The sequence below is a fragment of the Lissotriton vulgaris genome, chromosome 1_1 (genome assembly GCF_964263255.1).
Source record: "Lissotriton vulgaris chromosome 1_1, aLisVul1.2, whole genome shotgun sequence".
Classification (NCBI taxonomy): domain Eukaryota; kingdom Metazoa; phylum Chordata; class Amphibia; order Caudata; family Salamandridae; genus Lissotriton; species Lissotriton vulgaris.
Window position 1 is genome coordinate 1,886,950,809 of NC_141685.1, and position 15,409 is coordinate 1,886,966,217.

The following is a 15,409-nucleotide window of genomic DNA, read 5'->3' on the forward strand; positions in this document are numbered from 1 at the left end:
AGTGGAGAGGGGCCTTTGCCCAGTCCAAACCAGTTCTCAAGCACTCAGTTTACCAGACTTCTCCTTTCCTTTCACAGTGAGGGGCAGGCACATCGGACTCCCCACAGGAGGTAGAGCCAGCATTGTGAAAGGCAAGTACAGTCCTGGAGCACTTTGTTTGCAGGACTCCTTCTCTTCTTTCAGTGTGCAAGGCAGAGACATCAGCCGCTCCCCACTGGGTGGAGCTAGCATTGTCGAAGGCAGGCACAGCCCTATTCAAGGTTCAGGCTCAACTCCTCCCTCCCATCTAGATGCAGATATCTCTATTCACCACTGGGTGACTCAGCTTGTCTCCTGGAATTCCCCATCCCTCACTCACAAAACCAGACATAGGAATACACAACCTAGCAGGGACAGGTTTGAATGGTTAGACAAGCGAATACCTACATTCTAAAAGTGGTATTTGCAAACACAGAATATTAAAATAAACTTTACTAAAATATGTATTTTATTATTCTGAGTTCAGGCATACTAAACTCGAATTTCTACCATGTTCTCTGAGACAGTCAGGATTATACAATGTAATAACTCTACCAGCCCATTCTGGCCTATGGAGAACAGGTAGCCTTGCAATAGGGAAAAACGAAAATGGCTGTAATTCACTATTAGGACATGCCACTTACATCAGGGCTGGTCCTAATTTATACTTACAATGCACCCTGCCCTTAGGCCTACCATAGGGGTGACTGATATGAAGAAAAGAGATGGTTTAGGGACTGGGAAGTGGGTGCACTTGCACTTGCCCAATCAGCATGACAGTACCAGACTGCACGCAGGCTCTGCAATGGCAGACCTTAGACACATTTTACAAGGCTGCTTCTGTGTGTGGCACAACCAGCGCTGCAGGTCCACCAGCAGCATTTGGATTTACATGCCCTGGGCACACTCAGTGCACTAGACTAGGGTCTGACAAGTACACCAAATAGCCAAACATGGAACCACTGATTAATACATCAATTTACAGTAGGGAGCACTTGCACTGTGGCACTAGATAGCAGTGGCACAGTGCCCCAAGCAACTAACACCAGCAAAAATACATGAGGCAACAGCAAAAATGGAAGGGAGACCCATGCCAATGGTGCCAGGTCTAACACCCATCTACCAAGTTTGTCAGCAGTGTGTGATATAAGTTTAGTCCTAGCTTTTCTGGATATTAGGACTCAATTGTTCTTGTCATCTGAGGCCGAGTATGCTACATCATGAAACTCGCGCCTTATTAGCGAGCTGGCTGTGTTGGCTTCTTGCTTGGTTTCTTGAAAAAGAATTATGTCTGCTTTCTGCTTGTAAATATAATCGAAAATCTTTCTCCTTTTAACTGGATGATTGAGCCCTTTAACATTTAGTGATATTATTTTAATGCTTTGTTGAGCTGGGAGAAGCATATTATTGCTGAATAAAATCAGTGATACCCAGAGGCTTGTGAAAAACCTAGGACACAATATGTGATACCATTGTGTAGGGGACACCGTAGTGCATTTATTTCCGAGTGCCACTCAATTATGAGAGCCGTTGGTTACCATAGAACATGAATGAATATATATGAGATCAAAATAAAATGGACAGTAATATAACAGAAAAACAGTACAAATCATCTTCCCCCCTTTTGTCCCTTATCTCACCCTTCCACTCCCCAATAGAAACATTAGGCATAGCGATAGCGAGAAGACGCTCCTTCTCAGGGACGCTTTGAGTATGAGAAGCGTTTACCTTCTAGTTGAACTAAACGTGATAGAATTAATTTAAGGCTATTAAAGACAGAGATATTCAACTAGCTAGCTGGCTGGAAGAAAGTTAATAACCTTGGGTGCCAGCTACTTGAAGTACAACAAAGTATTGGAGCAAGAGCTGGTAACTAACACAGGTTGGCATTTTCACTATATGTTCCAGTATATGTTAGTGAACAATTTCGGACACAGGTGGAAGCGATTATTTCAGAATGGTATAACTATAACCAATTTAGAAACTATAAACATTCCATAGAATAAAGACTTCTAGAAGATGTCATACAATAACTTGAACAGCCTATTCCTGATGTTACTCGGCTGATTTGTGATTGACAGGTTACATTAGGACAGCTGATCATAGCTTACAATAATATTGTAGCATCATTAAAGTCACATTATAGGTGTGTATCCCCAACATTGTTCTGGTTTTTCTGTGTGGAGGTGTCCATTATATGGTCTTCTTCATCATCCAGGAATTTCTTGAGAGCATCATATTGTGGGAAGAGGTGAGGTGTGCCCCGAACAACAATCTGGTACCTTGCAGGACCTGAAAAGAAGAATTGGCATGCAAGAGATCCCAGTCTTGGACAGAGTCCAAGGAAGCCTTTCCTTGTGTCTACTGTTGCCTTAGAGTAGTATTGTGCTATGAAGATTTTATCATTGCCCTACCAAATGTGCTGATTTTTCCTCATAAAGGCCAGGATAAGTTCAACATGTTGAAACCTCAACGGTTTACATACAATTGGCATGGGGTGGGATTGGTTCGACAGCTTCCTATTTGGAACTCTGTGGGCTGTGTCAAATTCCAGAGGTTTCCCAAAGGTCAGTCTGGTAACTTGTGCTAGCTATTTTCCCAGAAAGGCGATACATGTTCCTGCTTCATCCTCACAACCTTCAGGCAAGCCAAAGATGCGGAGATTGCCTTTTCGGTTCCTGTCCTCCAATTCCGATATCTGCCTGGAGAACGCTTGATCAGTGGTATCCAGTTTGGCTACTCTCTTAGTTATCTTAGACAACTCATTCTCTAATTGACACTCTGTTTTCGGCCTCCGCAATTCTGGTGTTTGTCTCCTTCATGTCTTTGCGTATCACCAATATTTAGTTTTGCAGAATGTCAGTGTTTTTTTGGGTGGGTTTCGCTACATCGTGGACCTCGGCTAGCTTCTTTAGGGTCAGCATTCAATCTCTTGAGGTTTGCCATGTTTTCTTTTTTAGCCATACTTGCTTGTATATGTCTTTCTGTGTGACTGTTTTGCATGTATTTGAGTGACTCACGAAGAGGAATCACTGGATATTGGTGAGGGACAACCTGCTTGTTATTGTGCCTTGAACCAGGTTCTGATCCTCTTTTTTAGAGCGTACACAAGAGAGTGCACACTCTCAGTGAACATCTGGGATATTGCACAATAAGGTTGGTTGGATGTTTTTGGCTATGTTGAATTTGTGATCAGAAGTTTACTACTGGCATGTCCTTCAGTAAGGGGTCAGACGCACATCAGATCTTGACCGTATTGTAGTCACTCTGTGTCAGACCTGACACGTTGTTTGTAATAAAGCTTCAAAGATTCAATTTAGAAGAATAGAAGGGTCAGGCACTTTTATTGTGGAGATGTAAAATCAGGGTTGTGTATAAGGAGACAAGGACCCATTTGTATTTGCTGGGCGTCACTCCTGATGGCGCCACAGTTGAAGCGAAGTACTGTGGCTCTCACAACTACATTTTAAAGTCAGGCATGCTGGGGCAAGAGTTCATGTGTTGCATTCATTATCCTCGGAGCAGATATTGTAGGATGAATACAGAATGACTACAGCTTCCACACAGGGTGTTAAAGATTGCAGGGATTTGTTAGCATGAGCTGAAAGCCATTTTGTATTTGGCAGCCATTTTAGGTAGCCATGTTCTTGCAATGTGCTGTTTCCCTCTTCAGAGCCTTGCACATTCTCAGAAGGGCCAAGCTAGTAGAATGCATCTGCTTCTCTTATACAACTGTCAGGCAATTTTGCTGATGTATGGAGAAGTAACTCTCCTCCCGCTTTGTTGAGCAAGCAGATCTTGCATGCCCATATTAGGCATGTTGCATGCTTACATGTGCCAGTACCTCCCCTTGGTCTTATGCTGACTATGTAACCCTAAGCATATATAAGGCCCCTGTTTTCTGTACTCCTTAGACTGCCTCATTCATTTGCTAAGGCTTCTGTGTGACGTAGTCTCCCTCATCTGAGGTGAATAAATGTATTATTTTTATATTTCAGCTTCTGTGCCAATTTCTTCTATGTTGGTTTTAAAGGACCAGGTATCAGTGAGACCCCTGAGAAGGTTTCTATTTTCTTCAAGGGTGCAGCATGTGTTCAATTGTTGCTCCTGCTGGTGTATAACAGGTTAATCAGGAACTCGCATTTGCACTCGATTCGATTAGCTTTATTCGATTTCAAAGTAAAAATCATAAAAGCAACTACAACAGATATATATATACATCAACATATCAAAGACATTTCATTTTGCAAGAAATTAACCAACATTTAAAAAAGTGATTAAATGAGATAAAAGAATTCAAAATTCAGCTAATCACTGGACAACAAAAGAAATGGGCAAAATTAAAAAAATAGGGGGAAATGGGGCCATTCAGTGCAGGACCACTTCTAGCCGTCTGGGGGTTACTCTGAGTTACTTAGCGGTGCGAGGGGACATATAAATATTTAGGGTAAAAATCGCTTAAACTCCAGGTAGATATTGGGCCATCGCCTAATTGCGGCTGCCAAGATTTGAGGTATGGGACGACATATTTGTTGCTGAATTTTACAAGACCCAAATCGCCCACAGTATTTTTAACAAGGGGTCCTAGCCAGCCCACCCTTCTGACGCTTAGAATAGTGCCATCTATATTGGGGGCAATGGTCTATTCTTAGTTAGCCAGAACACTACCTTGTTCCTTAAATCCTGCTGACTTTCATGTTTCCCCTTTGGGAGTTCTGGTATACCTGCGAGGACAGACACAATGGGAGCTGCCTCTGGTGGCAGATGAAGGTGATTAGTTTTACGTGGGATGGTGTTATGACTAGCCGCTATTCTATTTTGGGGTGGCATTACTTTATTTTTCCCAACCCTGAGGTAAGAGCACTGTGGTATCGTGGCTGCTTTCGAGTTTTTTAAAGTGTTCACGGGTGAGGCAGCTATTCGTTTACAGATGGTTGTGTTTTGTATGGTAGAAACAGGTGATTCTATGGGGGGTGGGCACTGTGGTGGTACTGGTCCTCCCAAGGTTTTTGTAGGTAGCGAGTTAGCCTTTATTGCTTCTTCAAGTCCCGTTAGTCTATCCCCTAGGCTAGTTATTTTATCAAGCAATGGGGATATAATAGATTTCTTGATATTTTCAAGCGCGGATTATAGGGAGTCATTCGCAATATTAGTGCAAGGGGTATTCTGTACTGGTCGCTGTCGGCTCAATTTTTGTTTCTTGACCTGATTGCCTGTTTGGTTAACTTTATCTCTCTTCCTTTTGACCGAAGGCACCTGGGTAGAGACGATGGGTAGGGAATTTGATGTTGGGTGAGTTGTGTCCTGTGAGATCTGGGTCGGTTGGGAAGAACTTCTGGGACCAGGACTAATCATAGCTACACAGGAGATTGGAACGGAAGTTAGCTCATTTTCTATATTCACTGGGACATACGAGGTTTTACACATTAGATTCAGTTCTTCCAATAATGATATGGGTGGCGCTATATCAGCAGTCTGTGACGGAAACCCAATATTAAGTGCACTGTCCATGGTTAGAGATCATTCTAGTCTTTCCAATTCACTGGCAATGGGTGTTAGAGCACTCTTAAAGTAATAGTCCATTCTTCCTCTGAGCAAGTCACCCTCCAAGGAGTGTTTTCTACAGGCCCCCTTGCAAGACATAGTGTAACAGCTTGTAACAATCAGAACAGAAACAGTGTCGGGAGGCAAGCCACAGTGACCCTTGGCAAGAACCTGTAAAATGACACAAGTATAATCAGTTTGTAAGGTACCTTGAGTCCGTGTTCCTCATAGCACGTGTTCAAATCAAATGCAAGGGGGAATGACCCGACCCGGCCTCCTCTGGCCTATGATGGCCTTGGATGGTCCCGCCCTTGTCCCGAGCTTCTCCCGGCGCTACCCGCGCGCTACCCGCGACGGGAAGGGCAGTCCTTCCTTTAAAGCGCCTTTGGGCGCACCCTGGTTGGTGGAGACGGCGTCCAGCCGCTGAGGTTCCTGGGGGATGTATTTCCCTGTCCCGGCTGCCGCGCTGCTGTGTCCTGGCAGCGACGGCGATGGTGGGGATAGAGAAGCGCTAGGGTCTGGGGCGCAAGTCAGAAGGTGAGGGACAGCACTTTGGCCCCACGGAGCAGATACCGGAGCCTCCCGCTCCCCCAAGGGCAGTCCTTCCTTTAAAGCGCCTTCGGCCGCACCCTGGTTTGTGGAGGCGGCGTCCAGCCGCTGAGGTTCCTGGGGGATGTAGATCCCTGTCCCGGCTGCCGCGCTGCGGTGTCCTGGCAGCGACGGCGATGGCGGGGATAGAGAAGCGCTAGGGTCTGGGGCGCAAGTCAGAAGGTGAGGGACAGCACTTTGGCCCCACGGAGCAGATACCGGAGCCTCAAGTTAGACCCCGCCATGTTAGAGTCAGGCACACCATGCAGTCTTAAGGCATGCCGTGTGGGCTCAGTTAAAACAGTGACTTAGGGTAAAATCTGCTCGAATCTGACATTGAATATTGAAAATCAGGTTACCAGGAATGCTATATTCCCATGGCAGCCTCTGTGTTGGGAGTAATCACTCCGTGTTCATGCAGAACTCCGAAACAGCCACTCTTAACTCCAATCACGGGCAGCCGCAGCGATGATCCAGTGCATCAGGAGCAGGATAAGCCTCACAAACTGCCTCTAAGTGATCGTGCCAACACGCATGAAATTTCCTCTGTTGGTAGCTGAGTTTACCGTTCAATGTTTGAGATAAAACAAGAATTATGTGTCCTTCGAGACGGAGCTGCGGGATCATGCCTCCATCTTGGTTAGCTTTTAGCACATTTGGTAAGCCTTATTATCCAGGATCATAGAACTCATAGACACTGGCAAATGGTAAAAACAGGGGTAAATTACACAGCACTGCTCACTAACCGTGCACAGCAGAAACAGATCTTCTTGAAGAACAAAAAGAGGAATAAAGTGATTAGGGACTGTCTCAGTCAATGTACAAATTAACTCAGGTAAGGTGCAAAGGAAAAGTCTTTCTATTATATTATAGAGGAAGGCCTCTTCTCTGTAAGTTCTGTGTCTTCTTCTATCACAAAGAAAATGAGGACCTACTACCTCCAGACAGAAAATTCCAGTCCCCGCTCCCTTAAATGCAAGAAACAAATATGTGGTCTTTTGACTACTTTTCTACGAAATAAACTAAACGTGTACTTCCACCTATAATTATCACCTTGTTAAATCTTAAAGTGAAACTTTGTCCTTCTATCTCTATAAACTCTGGGCCATATTATCAAGCAAGGGCGATACATTATCGCCGCTTTTATCGGCAGGAAACTGCCGCTAAATCGGCGATAATGGGCTTGATAATATGCCCTTGTGAATTCCCATAGAAGCCCAGGTTAACACCAGAATCTGGGCTTCTATGGGAATTCACAAGGGCATATTATCAAGCCCATTATCGCCGCTTTAGCTGCAGTTTCCTGCTGATAAAAGCGGCAATAATGTATCGCCCAAGCTTAATAATATGGCCCAGAGTTTATGGCCCTTTGATTTCCTCTCTTGCTTCAGAAAATCATGCGGAGGGCTTTCTAGAATCTACGCACTCTGGTTGACATTATTGAGACCCTGTGATATAAAGACTCATGCCAGGTATACCTGGAGTTTTGTATGGTGTAAAAGATGGATCACTAGTCCCCAAAGACTTGCCCGAGTCCACAGTCCAGCCTCCAAACCATGGTGAGCATGGATATAGTGTTCTTCTCATGAAGGTAGCTTGAAATGAAGGTAGCTTGGTATGACTGCTCCCCTCCAGGAATTGAAGTTCGCTCTTCTTCCATCCTCCATCGGAGTGGGAACCTTTTGCTTGGTCATCAGGGACAATGCCTTATCTAGGCCATTTGTTCAGTGACTCTTATCTCCTCTCACCACCATACTCATGTTGACTCTTCTCTATGGATCTCCAATGTTGGCTTTGCTCTGTTTTTCCTCCTCTTATATTGCTCTTGCCTAATCTGGCTGGTTGCTTCTCCTCACACCCACATCACATTCTCTCTCCACCCCTTCCTTTACAGAATCCAATCAGGAAACAACCTATCACTTCTTCAATCACTGACCCATATCATCACACATGGGAGTTCCCATGTAAGGTGCCTCCAGGGCTTAGTGACTTTTGGCCCGCCGATTCACACTCAGGGGTGCCAACCTTGATAAACAAAGGGTTCTACTACTATCAGGGTGGTCGGACTGGCCAATCGGGCAACCTGGCAGGGCCCGACGGGCTTGCTGCCAGGTCAGTGTGTGTGCGAGAATTTTGGATGTTTGGGGGACTGTTTTATTGTCTGCTAGGCCAGTTTTTACAGGGTTTTTTTCTTGATATTAAAACCAATATTGCTTGAAACCAGTTAAAATCCATGTAGTTTCCATACCTTGCAAAACATTCATAAAGCATGTCTTTAGAAGTTTAAATCTGTTCAAATTTGCAACCATGGGCCACTTTTTTTAGCTTTCTAATTCACTAATGGGGGTCATTTTTATTTTGGTGCTGAGGCCTATTTTCTTAGCCAATCCGGCCCTGCTGTCAGGCACAACAGAAGGCAACACCCTGCAACTACTAAGGAGCAACAAAAGGAATAACATGTAATATAGGAAAGCAACGCCACCACTCAGCAGAGTCATCATTCACCTCTCCTCTTCTTGTTGATTCTCTCAGTCTCTTTTCTGGTCTCTGTGGGGATGCAGAAGGTTTCCCGGGGGCTTCCTAAATAGGTGCACTGCATGGACAGGCTGGGGGCTTTCACTCAGACAAGTTGATCATCAGCAGCAATAAAAACATCAGTGCTTTAGGAAGACCTTCAGACTTGCTCCACCATAGAGCAAATGGAAATCACCTTTACTTCAGCTTCTGTAAGGAGTACAGCAGGCTCCAAACAGATCTAGTCTATATCGAAATGCTTCCTTTAGTTTGAGTTTAACTCCAGCTTTTTGTCAAGTCTTTGGCAACTTGACAGCACCCTACTGCCAGAGTCAGCGCAGAAGTTAATAACACAACTCTACTAGGGCAGGGCATATATTTCCTCCTCAGGGGCACTTCTCTCATTTCCACCAAAAAGCAAATGATCTGAACTTCAGCCCCACCTTCAGCTAGTCAGAGTAATGTGACTGTCTTGTTCTGAGGGATGTGACTGCCTCACTCTGAAGCCCCTGGTTTCCATGATGAAAAGTATCCAGCTGCATCACTTAAGGCTGAGACTGGCTCGTTCTATAGTATGTCACTGACTCTTTGAGGGAAGGTGCTGAATTACTTGGATAGATGTGACTGCCTTATTCTGAGAGATGTGACTATCTTACTTCAAATATGTTCCTGCCTTACTCTGAGAAAGGTGGCTGTCTCACTGTTAGGGTTGAGAGTGCCTCCCTCTGAAGGACAGGAAGGGGAGCCTTCGACTTTGGAGCTGGTGAATCAGGTTCGAGCCTCGGTGGGTCAGCATCCTGTGATTCTGGGCAAATCAATTAATCTCCCCGTAACTACCAAAATGAATGTGTCCTTGTGTAATGTAGCTTGTGCTCATGTAAAGCGCTCCAATACCTTCGATTCTAGTTTTTGCTACATAAAACCACAAAAGACAAAAAAAAAAAGGAACTGAATTACTCTGAGGGACGTTGGGCAGGTGTGATCCTGTGGCACCTCAGAAAGAATGTGTCTTGTGTATTCTCAGAACCTCATCCCCAGAGCCCTGGGATCCTCCCATAGACATCGCACAGCAACAACGCTCTAAGGAGCAAGGGCTGGCAATATAATTATCGCCGCTTTAACGTGTGTTTTTGGGCGAAAAGCGGCGATAATTATATTGCAATATCATCAAGGACACACTAGCGTGTATTTCCTTGATGTAGAGCCCGTTTTTTCACAGCCTCGCCTCACATCACTAATGAGATGCAAAGAAGGCGTGGCAGTGAAAACAACACGTTAATATCGTGAAGGTACTTCCCGATATTAACAAGGAGGTGCAGTGATAAAAAAAATCGCGCTACCTCAGCATTAACTCAGGAATTTAACGTCTGTTAAATTCATGACTAAGGCATACTTTTAATCAGAGATGGACTATGCTGATACGACCATAGGGACGTAGCAGCAATGTTATCGCTGTTTTGAATGATATATCATTGGAAAACCAGCGATGTTTCATTGAAAACACCGCTATCGCTGAAATATTATCGCCATTGCACTATGAGTTGTAAATATAGCGTTATCATGGCGATAATATTCAGCGATAGCTATGTACGGCCAGCCATAATTATCGCTGGCCGTTGATAATATGCCCCTTAAATGTGGAGAGCATTAGGCACTAAACATTGCCAGACTATGAAGCGGATCTCACACTTAAAGTTTTCTGCGAGTTACTCCTGTAAACATTGTAATAGGGGCATAAACGGACCCTGCCTGAAGCTACGGTGGCGCTGGGGGGAGCAGTCAGACTAGCAGGGGGTCTGTTGTAAATAGAATTAAGCAGGTAGCAGGACACGTCTTCAAGTTACCAAGATATATTTATTAAGTTAGATAGAAGATAAGACACCAGGAAGACACATTGATGTAAGTATAAATATACAACAGGGTCCCTAATCCTTCTGAGTGCCCCATGTCAACCCAAAACCAAGGATGGAAACTCGGTGAGGCGAGGGGCTCATCACATTGTGTAGTGGGGGGGAGCATCATTTTGTGTTACGCCATAGAAAGTAGCATTATTAAAACGACATCATTTTAAGAAAAAATAAAAAGGGGTAAGTGATAAAGCAATCTATCTTGCACCAATATCCTCCATGAAATGTATATGTTGCTTTCTCCGATAGCGTACAAGTTCTAACTCTTTATGGTATCTATTGAATATAAAAGGGAAAACGTGTACATTCGCTACAGACACATTTTTTGTGTTTTGATAGATGCGGACACAAGCGTGTAAAATGGCTAAAGGCACGGAAGCATGCATAGACTACAATGATTGACCCTGCATTGATTGACCCTGCATTGATTGACCCTCCCTTGTTTGACCCTGCCTTGTTTATTGCTTTGGATTCTCGATTCCAGTGACCCTGAAATGTACACGTCTCAGGGTGCATCAGTCTAGCCGAAGGCAGAGGCCGAAGAAATAAGCTTCTTTCTGAAGCAGTGAGATGCAATGCGTCAAGCGGAATTTTGTCAAATGATGCATAATTTACATTCGGATTTGATGGCTTCGTGGAATGTGCGTAGCATTGTGACAAAACTTCACAAGTATCATTCCTGCACAGGAAATAAAGAAGCAACAAAGCAAACTACTAAAAGCAAATAAAACATATTACTCACTACTGCACAAAAACGAATAGTATAGAACTCTTCCAACTACTATATCTGGAAGTAGAGCAGGCACATCTTTCGAATCCAATAGAAACGAGCACTGGCAGAGCCGAAAGGTCTAGCCTGTGACAAGAGGGATCAGATGCATTGGAATGTTTTTTTGAGACTCAGGTGACTGTCAATGAGTGCACACGCACTGTAAGAAACTGGGGGGTATATTCACAAGAACGTGTGATAACTACCGCAATAGTTGTGTAACGCAACTTTCAACATCACAGTCCATCGCGGGAAAATAACTCTCTGTCAAACATGGAATTCACAACATGGTGGTAGCATGCGATAGTCTAACGAAACCGAGGACAATGTCTGCGATACAACCACCGCGATGGAGACAAAAACACAAACCACAACACTAAAAAACCTGCGATGGGCCCAAGCGAGATGAGGAAACCAGCGATAAGCACCGCCAGGCCTGCAACACACACATGGCAGGCGTGAAAAATCAGCATAAAAGTAGAAAAACACCCAAACACAAACTGACCAATACCCTAGCACCATGGAGGCTGCTGGAGCAAGCTCAGAGGACGAGCGCAACCCCACAAGCACCCCGGACAACCGCCCGGGTTCTCAGGGACAGGGAAGGGCAAGGACAAGAAGAAGAGGAAGATGAAGTTCAGTCCGCAGGCGAACAGGATCATAGTCACAGAAGTGATGGAACACCATCAACAACTGTTCGTCACCTCCAACGTGTTATTGGGCACCAAAAATGGAATATGGCGGGACATAGTGGACAAGGTGAATGCCGTCGTGGAGTACAAGAGGACAATGGATGAGGTCAAGAGGCGATGGAATGACATCAAGCGGCTGACCAAGTAAAAACTCTCCCCCAACCGGAAGGCTGCAACTCAGACTGGAGGTTGGGGCCCAGCACCACAACTCAAGCTGGATGACATGGAGGAGCTGGTGTCGACAGCCATCAGTGTGGAGACTGTGGCCGGTATTGGACACTGCTCGACAGGACACAACACAACCGCAAAAGAGTGAGGGATCACCAGGTGCTGGGGGGACAGGAGATGGGTACAATGGTACACATGCACAATCAAGTACAGCACAGTGCACACCCACAGTGACTCTGGGTCCCCCCCCTGATCTATAGACTGTCACAATGTACAATGCCAAGCTCTATCTGGATGACATGGAGGAGCTGGTGTCGACAGTCATCAGTGTGGAGACTGTGGCCGGAGTCAGGGGATTAGACACTGCTCGACAGGACACAACACAACCGCAACAGGGTGAGTGACCACCAGGTGCTGGGGGGATGGGAGGAGATGGGTACAATGGCACACATGCACAATCAAGCACAGCACAGTGCATACCCACAATGACTCTGGGTCCTCACCCAGATCTACAGACTGTTATAATGTACAATGCCATGCTGTCTAAATGTCAACATGTACCACGTGACTACATACATGTGGAAACTTCGTAATACACCATCTCCCCTTCACATCGCAAGGGCACCGTCAATACCTCCTGCAGAGCAGTCCCAGCCCCACTTCAATGATTACGAGGAAGACAACACCACCATCGACACCCAAGCCATCCAAGACATCATGGACCTATTTATTTTTATTTATTTATTTATATATATAATTTTGTGTTTTATAGAGCGCAAACTTGACCCGTTAGGGTATCAGAGTGCTTTACAAAGTCGTAGAGTTGTACAAAAGGCATGAAATAAGAATAGTATACATCAATAGCGAGGGGGCGGGGTGCCGGGTGCATAAGGGATGGAGGGATAACATAGACATTTTACAATCCATTTACTCAAGACAAGGTCCCGGGTTACGTGGTGAGTAGGTCATCAGAAGGAGGCAAGAGTAGGCCAAGTTTAAGCGAGGAATTTACCCATAAGGAAGGATTTGGCCTCCTTTTTGAAGCATGCAAGAGAGGGGATTCTTCTGATGGCGGGTGGGAGAGAGTTTCATATTCTTGGAGCGACCCCAGCAAAATCCCGATTGTACGTTTTTTTTTTTTCCGAAAGCGTGCCGGCTGGAGTAGGAGGTCTCGGGCAGACCGTGAATTTCTGCTTCCTTCGGATACCACAAGTTTCTATGCAAGATATGCAGGGGAGTTTGAGTGTAAAGCCTTATGTGTGATGTATGCCAGCTTAAGCTGTATTCTGGCCTCAAGAGAAAACCAGTTGAGCGCTTTTGGGTGTGGAGAAATGTGGTTGAATTTCCTTGTGCCGGAGAGTAGTCTAGCGGCCGCAATGAGGCAGGCTTTTAAGGGTGCCAGGGAGATCTTAAGTAAACCCGAGAGGGTTAAACAGCCATATTTCAACCTAGAGATGACTAGTGCTTGGACTGCCATTTTTAGGTCAGGAGCTTCAAGGAAGGGTTTTAGTTTCCGTAGGTAGCTCAGGTGGAATCTGGCTGATTTGGCCATCAAGTTGATCTGGTTCCGCATGTTCAAATTGCAGTCCAGGGTTATTACCAGTGATTTGGCTGAGTCCACGATTGTCGGTAGGCAGTTTGAGGCTGTGATGGCCTTAATCCATTTCTGAATCTCAGGGTCAGTTTTGGGAGGGGAAATAAGCAGACATTCTGTTTTCTTTGCGTTGAGTTTGAGTTGATTGGAGGCTAGCCATTGGACGGTCCGCTTCAGGGTCTCGTTCAGGGAGAGAATCTGCTTGAGGGATGAGATTTTGATATAGATCTGGGTGTCATCAGCGTACATATGGTAGGAGATATTTGCAGTGCGTAGGACTTTGGCAAGCGGTTCTCAGTAAAGACTAAAGAGGGTGGGGGACAGCGTTGATCCTTGAGGGACTCCAACCGTGACCGGACTGGGAGCGGACAGGTTGCCATTCATTAGGAATCTATAAGACAGGTTTTGGAGGAAGGATCTGAACCATTCTAGGACTTAGCATCCAATCCCATCCTTAGTTTGAGGCGCTCAAGTAACTTTCCATGGTTGAGCATGTCGAAGGCCGAGGATAGATCTAGGAGGATCAGGGGACAAGTTTTACCTTGGTCAAGGGCTTGGAGGGCATCATCAACAATGTGGAGCATGGTGGTTTCAGTGCTGTGTCCCAGTCTGAATCCAGATTGGAAGTCATCGAGAAGGTGGAATTTGTTGATGTGTTGACTTAGCTGCAGTTGTACACACTTCTCCAACACTTTAGCTAAGAGAGGGATGTTGGAAATGGGTCTGAAGTTGTCGGGGGAGGCTAGATCCAGCGATGTTTTTATCAATATGGGGAGGACCTGGCCGGCTTTCAGAGAGTCAGGAATTGATCCCTGCCGGAGAGAGGCGTTGATTATTTTAGTCCAGCTAGGAATAATGGATTGGGCGGCAGCAGCTAGGCAGTTGGAGGGGAGCGGGTCGTGGAAGTGGTTGTTCGGGTATAGGGTAGAGAGTCTTCATCGTAGAGTGTAAGTCGCTCCAGTGTGCTTGATTCTTAGGTGAAGCCTGTTGGGGCAGCGTGGAAGGAGGAGGCAGGTCAGAAGGGGTAGAGAGTAGGAGGCAGAACTGCGTTTGTTACCTAAGGCTTTGATTTTGTCCTAAAAAAACAAGGAGATTTCCTCAGATGATATTAGAGCCTTGGGGTTTTCTTTCAATGTTTTTGCCAATTTGTTGGATTGGTGTTTGACCACTTCGAAGAGTTTGCGGGGTCTGTTTTGGGTGTTCCCCAGTTCTGATCTGAAGAATTCTTTTTTTCGAGTTGAGGATGTTCCTATTGTATGTATTTCTGGCCTGGAGGAGAAGTTTTAGGTGAGCGGCAGAGGGGTGCTGTCTTCAGATTCTTTCGGATTGCCGGAGGGATCTCCTCTCACTGTTGAGGGATCCAGTGAACCAGGGGTTTCTATCTTTGACTTGGGTTCTTTTTAGTTTTAGAGGTGCTAGGTCATCCAGAATGTTCGATATAGTCACAGAGTAGTGGTTGTTAAGGTCATTGACCGTTGTGAGATGCGAGGGGGGTGGGAGGTCAGATTTGCACCGAGCCTTCAGTTCTCTTAGGTCCATGGTCTTGATGTCTCTGACTCAGCGTTTAGCCATCACTGGCTGTGGTGCGCTTGTCTTGTGGGTGCCGGGTAGTAGG